General features: G+C 34.7%; 1 long non-coding RNA gene across 1 annotated transcript; it reads right to left on the bottom strand.

Annotated features, from left to right (window-relative positions):
* Nucleotides 1-6,972: 6,972 nt before the first annotated feature.
* LOC125924964 (uncharacterized) lies at nt 6,973-10,901 on the bottom strand. The gene is made up of 3 exons (XR_007458637.1): nt 10,568-10,901; nt 9,544-9,685; nt 6,973-7,257 (listed from the first exon to the last, which is right to left on the bottom strand). It is a non-coding gene; the product is annotated as an uncharacterized LOC125924964 (long non-coding RNA).
* Nucleotides 10,902-13,367: the final 2,466 nt, after the last annotated feature.

The raw sequence follows: 13,367 nt of genomic DNA, 5'->3' as shown, positions 1-13,367 counted from the left end.
GTACTGTTGGCCTATCACCTTTTTCTTTTTTCTCCAAAGTACTAATCACTTTTTAAAATGCTATACAATTCAACTAATTTTGTGTATTATCTATCTTCCCTTGCTAAAATGAAGGAGGACAGGTATATCTGTCTGTGTAAAGAATAACATATTAGTTATTATGCCTGACCCATCAAATGCAATTGTAATAAGCCATGTTTATGATTTTTACCTTGCAAAGACTTCAACAATTTTTTAGAGTATGTGCTAAAATTTTAAGGGGATAAAAGGGAAGTGAGCAGCTCCTATTTTTGAGCAAGGGGGTGATTTTCACAATGTAAAGGTTAGAAGAAATAAAAGGATTGTGAAAGAATCCAATGAACAATAGTATGCCAACCAATTAAATAATCTAGATGAAATGGACAAATTCTTAGAAAGATATAAACAACTAAAACTAACTGAAAAGAAAATAGAAAATCTGAATAATAACAAGTGAAGAGAGTACATCAGTAATTGGTAAACTTCCAACATAGAAAAGTTTGGGACCAGTCAGTTTCACTGGTGAATTGTACCATTTGAAGAATAATTAACACTAATCTTTTTCAAAGTTTTCAAAAAGTGAAATCCTTTTCAGACTCTTCCCCAAACTTCTAAACTCATTCTATGAGACTGGTATTACCATGATACCAAAGCCAGAAAAACAGATCACAAGAAAACTTCAGGCCAATATCCCTCATGAATAAAGATGCAAATCAAAACCAAAATGAGATACTGTTTCACACTCACTAGGATGGCTATAATAATTTTAAGAGAGGCAGTGTGGTTGTTCCTCAAAAAGTTAAACAAAGGATTACTATATGACCCAGCAATCCTACTCCTAGTTGTATACCCAAGAGAACTGAAAAGAGACTCAAACAGATAGTTGTATACCACTGTTATTTATTTACTTATTTATTTAAATTTTTATATCAATTTTTAAAGCATTATTCACAATAGTAAAAAATGGAAACAACCCAAATGTCCACCAATTTATGGACACTAATGACTAAACAAATTGTCATATATTCATACAATGAAATATTCTGTTATAAAAAGGAATGGGGTACTGACACATACTACAACATGAGTGAACCTGAAAACATCATGCTAAGTGAAAGAAGTTGGACACAAAGGCCCACATACAATTGTAGAATTGTACAATTCCATTTATATGAAATGTTCAGAATAAGCAAATCCAGAGAAAACAGATTAGTGATAACCAGTGTTGGTAGGGAGTGGGGACAGGAAGTGACTTCTAAATAGGTATGAGGTTTCTTTTTGGGATGATGAGAATGTTCTGGAATGAAATAGCGATAGTTTCACATGTTGTCAGTGTACCAAAAGCCACTAGATTGTACACTTTAAAATGGTTACAATGTTAAATTTTATGTTAAGTGAACTTTACCTCAATAAAAAACCCCACAAGGCTGATAGGGAAATTGAGTTGAGATACAACACTCATAAACTTCTCAGTGACACATAAAAACAGGTAGGAATGTAATTTAAAACACAGACAATAATCTAATAAAATTGGTATCACAGCTTTACACATGTTAAACGATTAAGGAATGAATAAATACTATGGTACACATGGTAATTTACCTTGAAAAATACCTGAGGTTTGCATGTAGGAGTGGGTGCTTACATTCCCACTAGGCTTGCCTGCTTTGGCTCTACACCCACTACCATACATGTGCCAGAGGAAGAAAACAAAAGAATAAGAGACAAGAAAGAAAAAATACAAAACAAGCTGAGAGGAAATGGGAATATTAGAGAGAGTTTAAGGCAGAAGCCATAAGTCCATCAGAAGGCTCAGAGCTGGAGAGTTTTGGGGTAGTGGTGACAGAAGAATCATTTGAAATCAAAAGGAAGCTTTTAACACCAGATGTGGATGGGAGGATGTGGTAGGCCAATATACTTACCATGTGTGCTTGGATGCATTTTATATATTCCTACACAGCTCTATTCATTTGGGTGCAGTTTTCTGCATTCATCTAATGGTTCCAGTTGGAACAAATTTAGATTTTCAAAACATGCATTAAAGTAGAATTGACTACATTATAACAGCCTTTTCATATAGTTATGAGTTTTTTACATTACCCTAAAACTCAACAAATTCTTAAAGATTAGCTTTGGTGTAGAATCTTAAGCCATATTAATAAGGTTTTCACATTCTGTTACATTAAAATTCATGGCCTATCTTGTACTTTGAATAGATTGTTTACCCATGCATGATATTATAATATCATCTTTTGGCCACTTGGAAAGTATTGGTTCACTGAGTTACTAGCAAAATGAATCTAACTAGATTTTTTAAAAAAAGGATTGTATTTCATAAGTAGAATTTTCCTAGGTGGAAGTTTCCTTCAACAAATAAAAATAAATCAACATAATACACCATATTAATAGAATAAAGGACAAAAAATGCATGATCATTTTAGTAGACAAAGAAAAGCATTTGTCAAAATCCAACACCCTCTTATACTAAAATAACATTCAACAAATAAGAAATAGAAAGAAATTTTCCCAACTTGATAGAGGACATCTACAAAAACCCACAGGTAACATTATCCTTAATGGTAAAAACTGAAAACTTCCCCCCCAAATCAGGAACAGAGTAAGTATGTCTCTCTTACCATTTCAGCATTCAACATGCAATTCAACATTGTACTAGAGATTTAGCCATCATAATTAAGAAAGGGAAATAAAGGGTATCCAAATTGGAAAGAAGAAGTAAAACTATCTGTATTTGTAGAAGACATGATCTTACATATGGAAAATCCTAGGAAAATATGAAAGAAAAAAATTATCAGAGCTAATAAACAAGTTCAACAAGGTTTCAGCATACAATACAATTATGCAATTATGCAATTAGTTATATTTCTATATACTAGCAATAAGCAATCTGAAATAAAATTTTTAAAAATTCCATTTAGGATAGCATCAAAAAGAATAAAATTGTTACAAATAAACAAAAAGAGTTCAAGATTTGTACTCTGATAACTACAAAATGTCATTGAAAGAAATTAAAGACTTAATAAATGGAAAGGCATCCTATGTTCAAGGACTGAAAGACTTGATATTGTTAACATGGCAACATTCCCCAAATTTGGGGCAAAACTACATAGTCAATGCAGTTCCAGCTTTCTTTTCTTTTCTTTTCTTTCTTTCTTTCTTTCTTTCTTTCTTTCTTTCTTTCTTTCTTTCTTTCTTTCTTTCTTTCTCTCTTCTTTCTTTCTTTCTTTCTTTCTTTCTTTCTTTCTTTCTTTCCTTCCAGAAATGGACAAGCTGATCCAAGAATTCAGGGAAAAATGGAAGAGACCCAGATAGCCTAAACAACCTTAAAAAAGAACAAAGATGGACTCATCTTACCAATTTCAAAACTTACTACAAAGCTATAATATTCAAAACAGTATAGTAGGGCACTAGAAGAGAATTGAAAGTGCAGGAATAAATTTCACATTTATAGTCCATTGATTTTATTTTTTTTAAGTTCATTTATTTATTTTGAGAAAGAGAAAAAGGGCACAAGCAGGGGAGGAGCAGAGAGAGAAGGAGAGAGACATAATCCCAAGCAGGCTCCGCACAGTAAGCGCAGAACCTGATGCAGGGCTTGAACTTAAAAACTGAGAGATCATGACCTGAGTTGAAATCAAGAGTCCAACGTTTAACCCCCCTATAATCAACTGATTTTCAACAATTTTCCAAGAATATTCAATGCAGAAAGAATAGCCTTTTTAACAAATGGTGCTGGTACCATTAGCTATCCATGGGCGAAAGAAAAAAGTTGGACCCCTACCTCACACAATACACAAAAATTAACTCCAAATGGATAAAAGATCTAAATTTAAGGGCAAACTATAAAACTCTTAGGAGAAAATATAGACATAAGCCTTTGTAACCTTGGGTTAGGCAATGGTTTCTTACATATGACACACCAAAAGCACAAGAACAACATAAGGAAATAAATAAATAGAAATTCATCAGGTGTAAACATTTTTGTGCTTCAAAAATCTATTATAAAAGTTAAAAGGCAATCCATAGAATGGGAGAAAATATTTGCAAATCATACATGTGATAAAGAACTAGCATCCAGAATATAAAAGACCTCTTGCAACTCAACAATAAAAACGTAAATATTGCAATTGAAAAATGGGCAAATACTTTGAATAGTCATTCTTCAAAGATGGTATACAAATGGTCAAATAAGCACATTAAGAGATGCTCAACAGCAATAGTCATTATGGAAATACAAATCAAAACCACAATGAGATACCACTACACACCATCACACTATAATAATAAGTGGCTATAATCAAAAAGTTGAAAAATAACAAGTATTGGCTAAAATGCGGAGAAACTGGAGCCTTCTTCCATGCTGGTGAGAATGAAAAATGGTACAACTGCCTTCGAAAACAACTCCTCAAAAGATTAAACAGAGTAACCCTGTGATCGATCAATTCCACTCATATATGTGTACTTCCAAGAGAAATAAAAACATATGTCCATACAAAAACTTGTATGCAAATGCTCATAGCAGCATTATTTATAGTAGCCCCAAAGTGGAAACAACTCAAATGTCTGTCAACTGATGAATGGATAATGTATGGTACATCTATATAATATTATTTGGCAGTAAAAACAAATGAAGTAATGATACATGCTACAACCTGGATAAGCATTGAAAAGATTGTGCTAAGTAAAAAAATATATTCATAGAAAGCAAATTATTAAGTGAATCTATTTATACAAAGTGCGCATTATAGGCAAATCTGTAGAAATAGAAAATAGATTAATGGTTGTCTAGGGTTGAAGGTTGAAGAGGAAATGGGGAGGGACTGTTAGTGGGTACAGAATTTTTTATCTGGGTGATTAAAATGTTCTGAAATTAGGGGCGCCTGGGTGGCTCAGTCGGTTAAGCGGCCGACTTCGGCTCAGGTCATGATCTCACGGTCTGTGAGTTCGAGCCCCGTGTCGGGCTCTGTGCTGACAGCTCAAAACCTGGAGCCCGTTTCGGATTCTGTGTCTCCCTCTCTCTCTGCCCCTCCCCTGTTCATGCTCTGTTTCTCTCTGTCTCAAAAATAAATAAACGTTAAAAAATAATTTAAAAAATGTTCTGAAATTAGATTCTGGGGTTTACACAATTCTGTAAATATGCTAAAAGCCATTAGATTGCACACTATAAAAGAGTTAATTTTATAATATGTAAATCATATCTCAATAAACAATAAAGACTATAGTGATCTTAGGAGTTAGCAATGGATCATTTATAAATACATAATACTTTACATATTATCAACTTTTCATAAGTGGACTACACAAAAAGATCGGAGAAATAACATAGACATAGACAACACATCTTGATTTAAATAAGTAATTTGACTTAATCATTGCTCTTTTATTTATTCAGTAATTCATTTTATGCTGCAATTTCCATGTGCCTGAAGTATGTTGGCTTTTTGAGACCCATTGATCAATATGACACAATTCATCATGAACTAGACTATTAATTAAAAACTATTTTGTAAATTAGGAAAAGGAAGCTCAGAGGGGTTAAATAACTGGCCCAACATCACAAAGATAGTAAGTAACAAAGCAAGGATTTGAACTGAGTTATAGTGTTCCATGACCTCACACTACTAACAACAGCATGTTTATAGGTAAGAATAGTTAACCCTGTAATTAGGGAGAGTCACAAAGGGTTGGGTAACTGTATGCAAACAATATTAATTCAGGGGCTGATTTCAACCTGGGATAATACCCCCAGAGTGGTCAAAGGGTGCTTTCCATGGCAAAATTCTGTTTGATAGCCTTATCAACAACATAAATGAAGACACAAAAGGCAAGCTGACCACATTTGCTGTTGACACAAAGCTGGAAGTGATAGTTGATATGCTCAAAGAAAGAATTGGGATTCAAAAAGATTTCATCAGACTGGAACTACAGGCTGATATTAATACGGGATGCAGGGAGAACTGGCTTAACAGAAATTCACATGAAAAAGACTTGGATATTTAATTGAGAGCAAGCTCAATATGATCCAAAGGTGTGAGTCAAAAAAGCTAAGGCATTCTTATCCTGCATTGAAAGAAATGTAGTGTCCAGGAAAAGGAATACAATTGTACTTCTGGTCATTGCTCTTGCCAGACATATTCTGACAAATATACTCAACATTTTTTCCAGCTATTATTAAGAAGAGTATTGACAAAGTGGGTTGTGTTCAGAGGAGAGTGAAACTGTGTCACGTGAAGAACTGGAGATGTTCAGCTTAACATGAAGACTTGGACAGTGCAGTGGAGGTGAGAGAAGAAAAGTGAAATAGCTATTTTCAAAGATTTGAAGGGATATCTTAGGGCTGATGGTTAAATCTAATTCTGTTTACTCCAACAGACAGAACTAGGACCAAATGAGACAATAAAATTGCATAAATTATTTGCAAACAATTGAAATTGAGGAACATAGAATAATCTACATTCATTCAAGAAGAGTCTGGATGACCACTCATAAATTGGAGATTCTTGGAACTTCACTGAAGTTTGGACTCAAGAACCTCTAAGATCCATTTGAACTAAAAAAGCCAGTAATAATAATAAGAATAATCATTAATAATAATAATAAATAATAATAATCATTATTATTATTATTACATCACCTAATATGTATTAAGAAAGCTACTATAGTAAATATTCTATATGCACTATTATATTTAGCCCTAAGAAGATCTTAATGAAATATTTTATTATCCTCATTTTATCACCAAGGAAACTGGGGCCTTAGACAGGCAGAGTAACTTTCCCAAGGATAAACGCCTTGTAAGTGCCAGAGCTTGCATTCAAACTCAGGGTGCAATGATTTCAGAGCCTCACATCTTAAATGCTCTCCTAAAAACATTTAATCTCTATGTTATTTAGCGAGCTATAATTGATTGTGATCGTGAGATAATTTGGTCCAAATTCTATTTGTTCAGAATGAACACATATTGGAGGGTACTGTATTGTTAGACATCTGAATAATTCAAGGTCAACAGGAACTCTTACCTTTGTGGAGAGTAAATGCTTGTCCAGTGGAATTTCAGGATTGACACGCTCAATGTTTAAAAAAACAAACAGCTTAGCTCATATTTTCATTCTTGGATTATTTTAAATGATGCAGTGCCAGAGTACACAAAAGCAGATAGCTTGGTTTCAGATTTTCATTCCTGAATTGGGATTTCAATATGCATGCCATGCTGGCAGATGCCTATGAAAGAATGGAAGGAGTAAGGGATGGAGATTACCGTATTTACTCTTGTGTTAGGCAGGTGACTTTCCTGCAACTTGCATGGTGGTTTTAATTTCCTATAAATAGTGAAACAGTGACTAAAAGATGCTCTCTAACATGTTGTTTGGAAAAATGTGTGCTTAACTTCAACTTGTAGGTACCATCACAAAGTTTACGTCTTTGAAAGAGAGAAAGGTCAACAGTGTTTGGCTTCAACAAATTATTGTCTAGTTCAGATAACTGAGGTACGGTTAAATCAGAAATAAATTCATTCATTCATCATTCACTTTAGGAAACAGATAAATGAAATTACTATAGGTTTTGATAAGTAGAAGAAATAATATACACCTGGTACTCTCATAAAAATTAAGAATCTACTTAGATGGGGTGGCCAAGAAAGGTCACTCTGAACGGGTGACTTTTCAGCTGAAGCCTGAATGATGGGAAAGAGCCTGAGGGAAGAGCACTTTAGTTAGAAGACAGAAGCTGAAAGCCTCTGCGGCTAGAAGGAGGTTAGTATATTCTGGGTACACACTGTACATGTGCTGCTGAAGCGAGCACATATTCTGGGCACACACAGGAAAGAGCAATAGTTCAGATGAGAGATGTCTAGGGCTTAGACTGGGATGATAGCAGTGGAAATCGAGACAAGTGAGTAATCTAGAGGCATATTTTGGAAATTGAAATCAAACCCTAGAATGCACTCTATACATAAATGCAATATCTTCAGTGCATCACACACACACACACACACACACACACACACACACACACAGAGTTTTAGATTTCCATTTCTAGTTCTGTATAATCTCAAGAAATCTTTAACACGTTTCAGTCTTTTATCAGATACTTTTGACTATAAACAATTTCTTATGCCTAATGGGAGTGAAAGAAATTCTCCTTCAAACAATTCACTTCCTATTAGTTAGAAATTCCCTCTCTCTCTTTCCTCTCTCCCTTCTACCCTCCCTGAATTCCTTCCTTCTTGCTTGCCTGCCTGCCTTTCTTCAACTGTATTTGTTTTATGGCTACTGAGCTAGGTATTGGGCCTATGGTTATAAGCCCAATATATATGTAAAACAGTCCTGGTTTCTGCCTTCATGAAGTTTCATTTAATTGGGAACTAATTCACTCAGGACAAAATTTTTATCTATTTTACATTTCTATGCTTTTTAAGCTAGTTAGTGAATGCTTATTAATACCAGGTAGTATTCCTAAGTACTCTGCATGTGTAATCTTAATGAATCTATAAGACAAACACATTTCCATTCTCCTAGTTCTACTAACGAGGGAGCCCATGCACTGGGACGTTACTGGCCCCAGGTACGTGGCAGAGCTGGAGGCGGCACCCAGGTCTCTGGAAGTCTGAGTTCCAATTGTTAATTTCAACGCTTTGTGGTCTAATTCTATTTTACAACCAATGTACCAAATACATAAATAAAAGCACATGAGTGAACAAACAAAAACTTGCTCTGGCTTAACTACAGAGACCCCCCTCTTGTTACAGGTATGCTGGCTCCTGGTCTTCCTCTAGTTGGGAGGAGCCTGGAGAAGTTTATAGCTCCCTCTCTCAGGCTCCTCTGGGCTACTCACATTTCAGATATTGTTTTAAGAGAAGTCATAAAATGGAGGTCACGGGAGGTTGGGACAGTAGTCAATACCAATGACCTACTAGGTAACCCAAATCTCTGATAACCACTCCTTATTCCCGAGCATGGAGGAAAATAGTTGCTTTCCTGCATTTTCATTGTCTTAGTTTAATGGTGATCATGTTGAAATGCAGAATTGAGTTTTGTTTCCTGTTTCTTTCTCATGTGCAGCCATGCAAATTTCACTAATGGTATTATGAACTCCATCTGAGATTTGTAGATTCATCTCATGAAGAAAATGTTTTACTAGAATCATAATAATGCAAATTTATATTTCTGCTTGCTTACCACGTCCAGCTCTACTTCACATCATGGTCAGTGATCTGCAAAGGCAAATCAGGTCATATCCCTCATCAGCACGACACTCTCCAATAACTTGCCATTGCACCGACGTCAAAGATCTACTCTTCACTGTGACCTACGTGACCTGGCCTGTACCATCCTTTCTCACTCCACTTTGCAACACCCTCTCCTCAGGTTGCTACCCTCCAGCTACAGGGTTCTTGCAGTTTCCTCCACTTGAAGTGCTTTTTCTTGAATTCTTCCAATGGCTTTCCATGCTTTAGTTCTTTTATTTCCCCTCCTCAGGAAACTCTTCTACAATTATCACACCTACAGAAGATGCCTCTTTTCCAGTCTCTCCAGTGGGTCATTCCTGATAAGCCACATGGTTATTGTCTACTTGCTTTTAATCAGTACCACCCACTCAGTGGGAGCAGTCAGTCTCTCTCTCTTCATCCTTACTATATCTCCAGTACCTAGAACAGAGCATGACATGTAGAAAGCATTAAAGATCTGTGTTGAACGCATTCTTTAGATATATTTAAAAACCTACTGGATTTTGATAAATATTATTCCATTTGGAATTTATTTGATTTGGTAGGTCAAATATACTAATAAGAACTTCAGAAGTAGTAGTTACTATGATTAGTCACCGATGTCATAGGCTAAAGAACAGTGTTGGACCAGTCACTGAACAAAATAAATACACTTATGCGATGTAATGACTTAAAATTATGGAGTGGAATGTAGTGTCTTCAGAAGTTTCTGTCTGGTGGTTGGCATAGAAACCATTTCTGAGAGATAGGATTCATGCCAAGATTTGTGGCATGTCATTTATCTACATGTGTAGTAAAGCCTAAATTAAAGATATATGTTCAAATCAAGGTATATTAAATTTGTGAAATATATTATTATAATTTATATTTTCCACGCACTTCCATATTTATATTTATGCAATTCTTATTACTCTATCCTTGTTAAAAGAATAATAAAATTCTTTACAGGACAAGTAATAATGAACAACTCTTTCTAGGTTACCACTACCAAAGAGAGATCCTTTTTTATTTCACTAAATAATGTACCTTAACAAAATCAGCGTAGATTTTAGTAACACAACAGTTCAACAATGTGAAAGTGTGAAGAAATTGTTGTTCCTGAATCAGAATTGACGAACTCTGTTTTTTTTTAAGTTCACTTTGGAGCTCATGCCATTTTTTAATTATGGCAAGGGGAGAGTTTGTACAATATCAGACATGCTAAGCTGCCATGTGTTTCTCTCATCACCCTGTCCCCGACTAGGCAGTGCTGCTGGTTGCAATCTGAGTACCGAGCCCCAGGCAACAATGCCCATTACTCACCCTCTCAACCAAATATCAATGTGGGAAGTTTGTGACTTAGGCCAAAGATGAAAAAATCTGACCAGCTGTTCCTCTCAGGCTCAGTTCTGATCCCTGTGTGAAAAAAGAATACCTTAGAAAAGTAATTGTGAGTCTGAATACAATGGTTGCCAAACAAAGAATCTAGTTCTGTTTGTTTTGGAAGAGCCATGTGCATCAATCTGGCTGTGAGCAAGGTATTCATATGTGTGCTTCTGTCCAAGAGGGACAGCGAGGTTCATCCATCTCATTTGAATGGAGCTTTCTTGGCGTGAATTATGTGTCTTCTCTACCCCTTCCTTGGTATTTTCTGAAAAGAAGAATGTCTTTATGGTCAATAATAAGTGATTACTAACTGTGAAACTGAAAACCAAAAATCTGGTCAGAATGGCCACCCTTGAGGATTCAAGCTCTGATGGTACAGAGGGATAAACTGTCCTAAGAGTTAATGTCAGTAGAACATCGGAGTTTAATGAGGGATTAACTGCAGAGGTGGCAAGATAGATCTTCTCCAAGCAGGAGCAGGACACTCCTGGTCCCCGGTCATGTTATCCCCCAACCAACCCATTGTTTTCCCACTGGTTTTTGTCTGCACTTATGTATCAAGCCTCGATTGAAACTTTCTTGGCCCTAAGTGTGGATATATGTTCCAATTTTTCCATGTTGTTGGCATTCATAAATATTAACCAGCAATAATTAGCTTCTCTTTTCTAAAGAGTGAGACATGAAAAGCCTTCATTGTCCTGAGAAAGCAGCTTTGGCTCTTCTATACATTGCAATTCATTTTTACATGACATACGAGTAATTTTCATTCAGTTATATTCCATTTTCAATAGGATATTGTGAACAATTAAAATTATAAAAACTAGTTCTGGTTTCTATTAGTAATATTTTGTTTCAAGGTTAAAATATATTGGATCTTACAAGAGAGTTTATTTTAGCGATGTAAATAAAGAATATACATTCCTTAAAGCCTTTTGAATTCACATGATTCTTCTGATGCATGAAGAAAAGTGCATTTTACTACAGCTAATTCTGATAGGAAACTATAATTCCAGAAGTTCAATTCTAGTTACACACTGAATTGGTCTAGAGTAAATAAAAATATTTTTTCTAGCATGGAAAAAACCGCATTTGTTTTAGACATCAGTATTTATATGGATCCTTTTCATCACTTTTTGGTTTATAGAATTTCACATGATTAGCTATTCATCTTGCATTCTGGTTTTCAAGGTCACAGAGAGACCACTTGGTGAGATGTTGAGCTAGAATTTCAGAGAGGATATGTTAAAGATTTTGTCATAAACATACCTCTACTAAAACAAGGTAGATAGCTTATGTACCAGAGCACGCAAAAACAATAGCTCAGTGCAGCAGTTTACTCTCCATTTGGAACTTCCTCCTTCCTAATTTCTGTTTTACACAAATGAGTATGTATTATGATCACCTTGAGGAGTGTGTGGCTGACCATATTATGTTCCACAGGTGTGTTCTTCTCTACAGCAATAATAGTTAACTAAGAATGTTTCTGTTTTGAGAAAATTTATGTCAAAATTTCATACTAGTTTTAAGTTATTTAAATACCAAAGGCCAAACTATATGCAGGGATTTCAGGTGATTGCAATTTATGAAATACATTAATATTATATCATAGTAAACAATCATTTCCCCCCCAAACATCACAAATCAAGGGGATGCATTAGAATGTAAAACAAAGTAAAAAACAACATTATAAAGCTGTATCTAAATAGAAATTACATCTCTTTTACAATGACAAGATAGTCCTTATCATTTAGAGGCAAAATCAGAAGCATCCAAAGAACTTTTTCTAGACAACAGATAACAATTAATCGCATCTTAGTCTTAGGGTATGAGGCGTGTTGAAACACTATTGACAGGACTTTTTGAAAAGCTGTGTGTGATGGGTTACTTGACAGCATTTTTTTTCTTAGTGGAACATAAAATAACAGTTCATCCTAGGGTCAATAGTATCTACATTGGAGGAAATGAAGATATTAAGTAGCCCTTTCCTATAGAAGGAAGTTTACTTTTAAAATACAAAAAAATATATATATATATATAATAAGTGGAAATATAGAGAGATCGGTAGAAGGATACAAACTTTAAGCTGTAAGATGACTAAAGTCCGAGGATCTGATGTGTAACATGGTACAACAGGAGATAAAACTATATTGTATAATTGAAATTCGCTAGGAAAGTAGACTTAAATGTTCTCTCACACACACAAAAGATAAATAGGTGAGGTGATAGATGTGTTAATCAACTAGATGGGAGGAATCCTGTGTCACAATGTATATGTACATCAAGTTATTATGATGGACACCTTAAACAGCGTACAATTTTATTTGTCAGTTATCCAGCAATTAGAGCTGAAAAATACTGAAAATTGTGCATTATGTCAACACAAAATATTTTAAGAGTAGGTTATTTAAATTTCATTATTTATTTGGAAGAAATATAATAAAATAGCTGTGTGGTATATGCTATTAATGCAAAAATTCCTATTAGTCTTGATTACTTATTTTTGGAAAAATAAATACTTAATGATATTAAATATTCAAACAATTGATGCAGACATTTTTTGGCTCTGTTGCTCAGAAATTTCATGAAAAGCAGTCTCTAATGTCTTTAAGATGCCATGATTTTAGTTTTATCAAGTTTGTGCCTTACATTTTTTAAAATAATACTTTGCATTTCTTCCTGCATGAAAACCCCACAGCTCTTAAGCATTCATTCCATTAAATTTGTAAAGTGAGAATAA

Source organism: Panthera uncia, chromosome F2, assembly GCF_023721935.1.
Source record: "Panthera uncia isolate 11264 chromosome F2, Puncia_PCG_1.0, whole genome shotgun sequence".
Classification (NCBI taxonomy): domain Eukaryota; kingdom Metazoa; phylum Chordata; class Mammalia; order Carnivora; family Felidae; genus Panthera; species Panthera uncia.
This window is presented reverse-complemented; position numbering and strand designations above follow the sequence as displayed.